A 10087-nucleotide genomic window follows, 5' to 3' on the forward strand; every position below is an offset into this window, starting at 1 on the left:
CCACGGGAATCCATTCACGTAGATGTTGAACTGCCGCGATTGATTGGTGCCGGAGAGGTTTAAGAAATCAGATATGTAGAGGATGGGGAAGAACTGGTTGACGTCACCTGGGGGAAGGAGCCCATGTGATGACGAGGCTGGAGGAGTTGATGGGGGTGACGGCGGTCTGCAAGACGACGGAGGGAACTTCGAAGGGGTCCTGTGAGAGGTTTTGGACGGTGGAGTTGGTGGAGGAGTAGTTCCAGTTCTCCGTCTGCGAGGAGCTCGGGGTCCCCCACACCCGATCGAACGGGTCGGCCGGATACCTAGACGAGGAAGCGCGAAGCACATTTAATCAGTTTAGTCCAAAAATAATAAAGAAATTACTTGAAAGAGATTTTAAAATTATAAAATGAGTAAAAAATAAAAGAATATTCTTTATTTTATTCTCGTAGAAGGATATTTTTATTTTTATTTAAAATAATTAACATTTCATCCTTTTTTCTTCTTAAAATTACAATAATTTTAGCCAAATTTTAAAAAAAAACAAGTTAAAAAATATTTTAATATAATAAATTTTATATACAATAATTTTAATAAGTTAATGTAATTTTGCTTTATATTATCCAAAAACTCAAGCCTTCTAATATAATTTTCAAAGAATTACTTAAGATTTTTTATACGTAATGTTTTAACAAAATTTGATTTGTGCTAAAATAAAGCTAGTATGCAAACAAATTTAACTAATACTTAAAAATATATATATATATATATATATATATATATATATATATAATGTTTAATTAAATAGTTAACTGAGTGTCAAACTGTATTATGTAAATTTTTTTAAACCTATACTAGTTATGTTATATAAGAGAGGGTGAAATTTTACCATAAAGGCTTTTCGTGAAATTAGCTAATATTTTTTTTTATATATAATATTTGACCAAAACATTAACTTTAATGATATTAATTTTAATCATTAAATATTAAACTCTTTGACTTTTGGTCATGATCATTTAAGATGTGTAATGTGATTTTCAAGAATTATATGTATATAATGATGTGGAGGTAATAAGAATTCCAAAAGGGTAAGTTTGGTACACCAAAAGAGAGAAAGACGACTCGGCATAGTACCCTCTCACGAAATCTTGATCGAAGAAATGTCGAGTGATTTTGGTTGCTCCAAATTAGTGAGTATGCAGCATCTACAGACCCAGAGAATGTTGTCCTCCTACATTAATATTCTGATGGAGTGAAATACATGATTTTCTGATGACTCTAGCATGGTTACCTCAGCTTTGATTTAATTGGCTGCCACCAGACTCCATACAATCTTTTACAGAGTTTAGCATCATGTTCCTACATCACTTCGCTAGTAGTCAATGATACCATAAGACTACTTTAAGTCTTTTCACCATGAAGCAACAAAATCAGGAGACCCTTCGAGATTATATTCATCATTTTAATCGTCTTTGGAGGTACCTTCGGCTATATCCAAAGTATTGACTAATGTCTCCTCCCAGGAGCTAGTGGAAGGAAATTTCTTTAGACCGTTGGTGAATAAGCCGCCAACCAATTACAATGACCTGTAGGGAGGGGGAGAAACATATCCATATGGAAGAGGCTCAACGTGCTCAAAAAAAGTGAGATTGATTCCTCATGATCTCCTCTCTCCCGACAAGAGAAACGAGCTCCATGACCACTTCCTCGAAATCTAATATCACAACTCTTTTTCAACTATGCTCCTGAGAGAACCCGAGAAGAGAAGGACATTCAAGCGTTGGAAGAAAATCCAATGTCTACATTGACACTTCCAGGTCAAGATCTCAACAAGAGCTAAGACCTTTTTGTGTTTTTATCAGGTATACGGCCACTCCACTCGAGCTTATCATGGGTACCTAGAAGAAATCAATAAAGTCGTACGACATCATCAACAAGCTTGGTCTCCTCCAAAGGTAACTCATAGATCTCCTGCCTAGTGCCCTTGTTTGACTAAGTCTCAAGATAGGCCTAGAAGAGAAGAAGGTGCTTGAGATCAACGCGGATCATTGAAACCAGTCCGAAGGAATCTGAGCACTTAGCAAAGAGCCCCGAGAGGTAACTCTCATCATCGAGGCATAATAAATATGATTTTAGGAGGAACAATCGATGGAGATAGTTAGTTTCGAGCCTAAAGACCTAGAGGGAATGACCACCTCTATGTTGATGCACTGGTAATTCAAGCCACTATAGCCAACTACGATGTGGCCAAGTGTTCATAGATACTGGAAGTTCCATCAACATTCTTTTCAAAAAAGCTCTTGACCGAATGAAGGTAGACCTTATAGAATTGTGCTCTATGTCTACCTTGTTGTTCGAATTTGCAAGAAATGAAGTTCAATCGTAGGACATGAAGTTCCATCAACATTCTTTTCAAGAAAGCTCTTGACCGAATGAAGGTAGACCTTATAGAATTGTGCTCTACGTCTACCTCGTTGTTCGAATTTGCAAGAAATGAAGTTCAATCGTAGGTCATGAAGTTCAGCCACTAGGTGAGTTTCATGGAGATCAAACCTCAACCTAAAAGCATTACATCGAGATGGTACAGGTTGATCTTAAAAGGGCTCGGTTGGACCAAGACAAATATTGGAGACGAAGTCATAGAAGCACAGAAGTGCATGTCTTTGAGGAAGTATCTATATCCAAGCCGTTGGAACAAGAACAAGAAGTGTAAATCACGTTAGGATAGTCAGACAAAACTACTTAAATTGTCCCTAATCTTCCTCATAAGTTAAAGGAGAAGTTGATTACTTGTCTTGTTAGAAATAAAAAATATCTTTATTTGGTCTGCACGGGAGGTCAAAGGAATATCTCCTGACATAATGAAGTGTAAGCTCAATATACTACCCAACGCTCGACTGGTGAAGTAAAAGAAGCGACTTTTCGATCCGGAGAAGGATGAGATAATTAAGACGGAGCCCTTTATGTTACTAGAAACTAGACATATTCAAGAAGTCCATTTCTCGATATGGTTGGCTAACATTGTGCTAGTACCAAAGCAGGCAGGAAAGTGGCAAGTTTATGCGGACTTCTTTGACCTCAACTAGACCTGTCCCAAAGATTGCTACCCACTTCCCAAGATAGATCAGATGGTAGATTAGACCTTAGAGTATGAATTCATTTGCATGTCAGATGTTTATCAAGGATATCACTAGATATCTTTGACCTAGAAGGATCAAGAGAAAGTCAACTTTATCACTTCTGACGAAACCTTCTATTACCAAGTAATGTCATTTGGTATCAAAAATGCTGGAGCCACCTATCAAAGACTGATGGATCAAATTTTTCAAAAATAGAAAGGGAGAAATATAGAAGTTTACGTGGATGATAATTTGATCAAATCATCCATGGTTGAGAATTGAAAATACTAAGGAGACTTTCAGTACTTTGAGAAGGTATGACCTCAAGCTTAATCTAGATAAATATATTTTTAGTGTCAGGAGTGGATGTTTCCTTAGCTACATCGTAACAGAGAAAGGAGAAAGGAATCGAGTCTAACCTTGTAAAAGTGCAAGCCTCCAAGATGAAAACTCCGGAGAATATATGAGAAGTTCAAAGACTGGTAGAGCGGATTACCGCCTTATCTCAATTTATCTCTAAGTTAGTCGATCGGAGTTTGTCCTTCTTCAAGTATTCAAAAATTCAGCAAGTTTACCTGGGATCAAAAGTGTGAGCAAGCTTTTGTCAACCTCAAGAAATATTTACTACACCTTATTCTCTCCAAGCCAATAGCGAGGAGCAACTGTAGTTGTATCTAACCACCATGGAAGGGGTGGTAGTTCTATCCTTCTCCATCAAGGAGTAATACATCAACCTATTTATTTTATCAGTCATTTGCTGAAAGATAAGATGTCAAAAGTAGATATAACATGTTGGAGAAACTCACATTAGCTCTCGTCTTAACAGCTCGGCAACTGCGAACCTGCTTATTGTCTCACCCTATTATGGTGCTAACGAATAGTATCTTGGGGTGTGTCCTCTCCAATCCAAAAGCATCGAAGAGGTTGATTAAATGGACAATAGAGCTTAGTGAGTACAAAATACAATACCAATTGCAAGCAACAATCAAAGCCCAACCTTTGGTTGATTGCTTGGTTGAAACCACTAGGGAGGAGAATGCAAAAACATGAAAGGTTTTTGTGGATGGAAGGTGATGAGTTGTCATTAGTTGTGCAACTTAATTTTAAGGTCTTTAATAATGAGGCCGAGTATGAGGCCTTATTATCAGGATTACAGACAGTTAAACATATGAGTGCTTCAAAGGTGTTTTTGCACTCAGATTCTCAACTAGTAGCTCAGTAGTTAGAAGGATCATATAAGGGTTGAGGAGTTGGTCATCCATATGGAATTGATAGCTCAGATTCATTGACCTTAGGAGGCTGACTAGAGTAGCTTGGCAGATTTGTGAGCGGAGTTAATCTCGTCTTAAAGAAGGAAAGTTCCCAAACGATTCGGAACATAGGATATTGATGACAGGGCCGGCTCTAGGCATAGGCCACTAAGGCCTATGCCTAGGGCCCCCCCATTTTAATTGGGGCCCCCATTTTAATACATTAATGTATATATTTTAAGTAAATAAAAATTATTAAAATATTTTTATTAATCGATTTAGCCGGTTAGGGCCCCAAATAAAAAAAATTCTTAAAACGCCACCAAATCCTAAAATGTCACCAAATAGTTCACTTTTCGTTCCGAATCTCCTGATTTGAACTGACCTTCGCTCGCACCTTCGCCGGCCCCAAATAAAAAAAAATCCTTAAAATGCCACCAAATCAACGTCACCAAACCGTTCACCTTTCGCTCTGAATCTCCCGATTTGAATTGACCTTCGCTCGCACCTTCGCCCTTCGCCAGTTCACCGTTCGCCAGTTCACCTTCGCGCCTTCGCCCTTCGCTAGTTCGCCTTCCCCCTTCGCTCGCGCCTTCGCCAGTTCGCCTTCGCCCTTCGCCAGTTCGCCCTTCGCCACCAAACCCTAAAACACCACCAAATCCAGAAACCCTTCTTTTCGCCTTCGCCAGTTCCGGCAGCTCACCGTCGACCGTTCGTTGTTCGTCCTTCACCACCAAATCCTTCCCTTCGCCTTCGCCGGTTCTGGTGGTTCACCGTCGACCGTTCGTTGTTCGTCTTTCGCCACCAAACCCTTCCCTTCGCCTTCGCAGTTCGCCCTTCGCCAGACCTCGTCGGCTCGTCGCGGTTGAAGAAGAGCAAGGCCGAAGAAAAGTGGTAAACGAGCACCCCTCTGTGAATCTATTCCTTTTTACTACGCATAAAATTAAATTTTATTATTATTTAATTTTAAAATATTTTAAAAATAATAATTATTTTTAAAAAAAATCGCCTAGGGCCCCTCCTAGGCTTGAGCCGCCGCTGTATAAAAGGGTTTTTTCTTGTGATATGTTGAAATGCTTAAATTAGGAGGAGGTCAAATATGTGATGCAAGAAATATATGAGACTAGTTGTGGGAGCCATATTAGAGGAAAGGCGCTGGTTCAGAAAGTGTTGTTGGTAGGTTACTTTTGGCCGACCTTACAAAGGGGCGCAGAGCGCCTCACATCTACCTATCCAAATTGTCAAAAGCATCAACATGTAATTTGACGACTGATAGAATTCTTGTAGACATGGTCCTCTTCTTACCCATTCAATTAGTGGGGAATGGATGCCACGAGTCCTTTTCCTATAGGGTCAATCAAAAGAAGTTCTAACTTATGGCAGTAACTATATTTCTAAATGGGTAGAGGTGGCAACAATAACTATGATTACAAAAGATGTTGTTCTTAAGTTCCTTTAAAAGAATATCATGTGCAAGTATGGAGTTCCTCGTAAGTTGGTTTCTGATAATGAGAGACAATTTCAAGGAAGAAGACTTTGGGAATAGTGTTAAGAGCTTAGTATAAAGCAATCTTTCACCTCGACGGCTTAGCTGCAGAATAATAGCCAGGCGGAAGTGGTGAATAGGGAGTTAATGTGTGGTTTGAAGATTAAGTTGAATCATGTTGGAGGAAGTTGGATAGAAGAGTTGCCTGTGCATGGATATAACACACCTTCTACTTCTAATAAAGATCAATTTGGAGTAATTTTTATTTGTCTGTGCATGGATCAAACTAAATTCTTTTGTTAGAGACAGAGTTACTACAATAAAATTATTCTTTAAGAGATAAAGTCACCTACAACTAAAATCCTCTATTAGGGACAATATTGGCTACAATAAAATTTCTCTATCATTAACAGAGTTGCTTAACACTAAATTCCTTTGTGAGGGAAAAAGTCGCCTACCTTAAGTTTCTCTATTAGGGACAAATTTGCCTACAACTAAAATCCTCTATTAGGGATAGAGTTGCCTATAATAAAATTTCTCTGTGAGGAACAGAATCACCTACAACTAAATTACTCTGTCAAAGATAGAATCACCTATAATAAAATTTCTCTATCAATGACAGAGTCACTTGACCCAGGTTATATCAATTCTAGTATCTCATAATTTGAAGCTATTTTTTAAATTGGCTAAAGAGTAGTAAATCACCAGTAGATCACATAATTATAATAAGAGATTGTGAAAATAACAAGATGCATATGTTAAAAAAGGTTTAATATCTATGATAATTCTGGTCAAAGAGTGAGAGTATAAATAAGTTCACAGAAATGACGGCCAGTCAGTTTTCGTGTCCTCGGGAATATTGTCCACAACTTTTTGAAGGCTTAAGAAGTCAAGGGAAGTACCTGCTGGAAGGTAGCTCGCTTCTTGAAACTGAGCGATGGCTCCCTTAAACCTTGCTCAATAAGGAACACTGAGTGGGCGCCAAGTAGATGGTCGAATTTTGTCGAGCTTATGAATTCTTTCTTCTTGCTGGCCCAAAGTCCTTCAATAGCTTTGTAGTCAGCTAGTTGCTTCTTATGATGCTCCATCGTGACCGTGGATAATTCCAGCTGACTTTGCATATCTAGGACTCTACTCTCCCTCTCCCGACAAAGTTTTTTTTATTCATCTAGGATATTCTGGAGATGAGTCAGCTACTATGAGAAAATGGTAGCCTAAGTTTTATGAAGGGATTCTTCATTGTTTAAATAAATTAATTTGGGTAGGGAGCCATTCGATCTAGGGTAAAAGTATAAGATATTCGTGGATGATGCTTGACTATTCTAAGGAGATTATGGGAATCCATGACGAAGTAATGAGATGAGCTGCAAACAAAATATTTATGGAGGTTGTTGGAAGGTCACGAGTTCCCAAGGCGACTCACAGGTAATATGGATAGTTATAGGGTATTCAGCAAGTCGGCAAGAGGAAAATCTCATGGCTAGGCAGCGAGCAAAATGGTTTTTGACCATCACGGAGAGCCCATTCCGCATAAATCTTCCCAGTCTTAAAATATGAGTTTGCTATTGCATCAACTATTTAGTTAATCGACTTACGCCCTTTTTCGACTGGACTTAGTGAGGAGTCATGTGATGTGGAGATAAATAAGGGCTCTACGTGCATGTCCTTGACTAGGTCAACATGAACTCCACGTGACATGTTCTTGACTAGGTTCTTATAGATCTAAGTCACATGGAGTCTCGGCTCCATTTGGGTTGAGTCAAATTAGGTTAAGATGACCTTATATTAGGTCGGTTGTACTCGTGGGGAACTTTGGCTCTAGTAATGATGGATATTGGCGGGAGAGGTACGTCGGTTACAAATGCAAGGAGTTATGCAACCGATTGGAATGATAACATTGAATAAAGGAGAAGTGGTGCAAACATTATAAAGAGGAGGCTCTTTATTGATTTGGCATTTCTCCTTTTTTTTCTATATAAGGTAGCAATCTCGAAAAAAATATGTTCAATATATTTGACACTGCAATTCTCCTCCTATTCTCCATTCTTATTTCCAGAGAATAAAATATTCATACTTTACCCAAATATCTTATTACTACCTACACTTATATTTTTTTCAAATTTAAATTATTTTGATAAAGTTATGGATATTTATTAAATTCTTTAAAAATAATTTTTTAAAAAATAAACATCATAGAAGAAATAATAAAATATTAAAAATAATTTAGCCTAACACCATTCTCCTATAAAAAATACCATCACCTCTATATTAATAATTTTTTTAATTCCATCCAACTACTATAATTCAATAAAAATATATTAGAATTAATATTATATCTAAAAAATATAATTTAAAAATAGATTATTTAATCAATTTCAAGTTATCGATAGGATTCTATCATACCCACCTTCATATCCGAACCCAAAGATCCTTATATTCAATTACCTAATTATTTAGTCGAGTTTAACAAATTCATCCATATTCTTTTTTATTCGGATTGGATATCAGATACTCTATTAGATTCGGAGTTGATTTAGGATAATAATAATAATAATAATAATAATAATAATAATAACCTGGTGTAGCTCTCCACTCCCAAGTTCCACCGGTGGACCACTAGCAAACTCCGCGACTCGTTCGCCGCCGGGTACATACTGTGCTTCAACGGCCGCAAGTCGATGGCGGAGATGAATGGCGTTCCTGTCCTTTTCACCAGGCACACCGACAAGTACCTAAAAGAATGAGATCGATCACATTTGATGATTGTTTTCAAGATCAGTTTTTTGATTTTGCTACCGATCGATCGAACTATACCCGGCGGTGGCCACCGTGATGATCTCCCTCCAGTAGAGTAAATCCGGGCGGGTCACGTTCACCCCCACCCAGTAGTTGACGCCGAGGTAGAGGTCGAAGGCCAGCGTCTGGCCACTGAGCCCGTCGTAGTTGCCGTAGAAGAACCACGCCCGGAGGAGGTACTTGGACCCCCGCACCACCGGCGGCGACCGGATGGTGTAGCAGTTGCGGGTTCCGTTGGGGAAGGCGCGGAGAGTGCCAAGCCCTTGGGTCGGAGGGCCCATGGGGGGGAGGGAGGTCGATGCGGATGATGCCGGTGTCGATGAAGCCGGCGTCGGAGACGTAGGAGATGTTGGTGTCGTGGTCGACGTAGGACGAGCCGGGCTCTCTGCCGCAGTCTATGGAGAGGAAGCCGTCGGTGGTCTGAGAGCGAGCTCCGGCGGAGGCCATGGCCAAGGTGAGGAAGATCGGCCACCAAAATCTGGAATCCATTATCTCCTTTTGGTATGCGACCGCCGACAGCCATGGCAGAGCAGAGCATCCATTATATTGCCACACATAGAACAATTTTCATTTCACTCCCCATTGTTTATATTGTTACAAATGAGTCCCGAACTTTTAAATTCATTAATTGCACACACACAGTCTTTAAATTTATCGCTCTTATTCCTAGCATTAAAATTTACTTTTTTTAAAAAATTGAAAGTATGGAGATGACTTTGAAAAATTCAAAATAGAAGTGGCAAAAATTATATTTTTAGCGTTGACTCAACGAGGGCGATATCGTGGCTGGATCTCGGAGGTCAACCAAAAAGACCTTTGACGGCTAGCTTCACAATACAAACTAGGTCTACTCCGTCGGCGCCTGCTCAAAGTATAAGCTTTAATTTTTTTTAATATTTTAATATTATTTATATTTATTTTTTTTTAAAAAAAAATCATTTGTAATTTTAGAGTAATTTTTAAAATATTCATTTTAATTAATCTTATTATTGATAATATCCATTTTAAAAATATTCTTATTTTTAGAGGCTGTTTTAATAACCATTAGGCCACATAGAATTTTACCATTGATCAATATCCATTAATATAATAAAAAAAATTAAAATTAAAATTAATAAAATTTTATTTACTTTCAATGATAATCAATAATGTAAGATTAAATAATTTAATAAAATTTAATTAATAATTTTATATTTTAAAAAATAAATTTTATATAAAAATCATTTTTAAATTAATATTATTTTTAGAAAAAATTTAAAGATTTAATTTTTAAATTAAGATATAGAAAATGATTAAGAGAATCCTGGATGAACTTGATGACTAATAGTGACCTTCTTCTTCTAGATGGGATTCCATCTGATTGTCCCCTGTCCCTCGCTGAACTTATAATTTGAAAATGAGAGGGTATTTTAAAAAAAAAAGTAGATCGATTACTTTAATAATTTTTTTAAAGT

General features: G+C 37.8%; 1 pseudogene; it reads right to left on the bottom strand.

Annotated features, from left to right (window-relative positions):
- Positions 1-14: 14 nt before the first annotated feature.
- On the bottom strand, positions 15-9127 carry LOC141818320 (putative leucine-rich repeat receptor-like serine/threonine-protein kinase At2g19230; annotated as a pseudogene).
- Between the last annotated feature and the right edge of the window lie 960 nt (positions 9128-10087).

This window comes from Curcuma longa, unplaced genomic scaffold, assembly GCF_044706935.1.
Source record: "Curcuma longa cultivar G26 ecotype Majalengka, Jawa Barat unplaced genomic scaffold, ITB_CL_G26_1.1 contig_24252, whole genome shotgun sequence".
NCBI lineage: Eukaryota > Viridiplantae > Streptophyta > Magnoliopsida > Zingiberales > Zingiberaceae > Curcuma > Curcuma longa.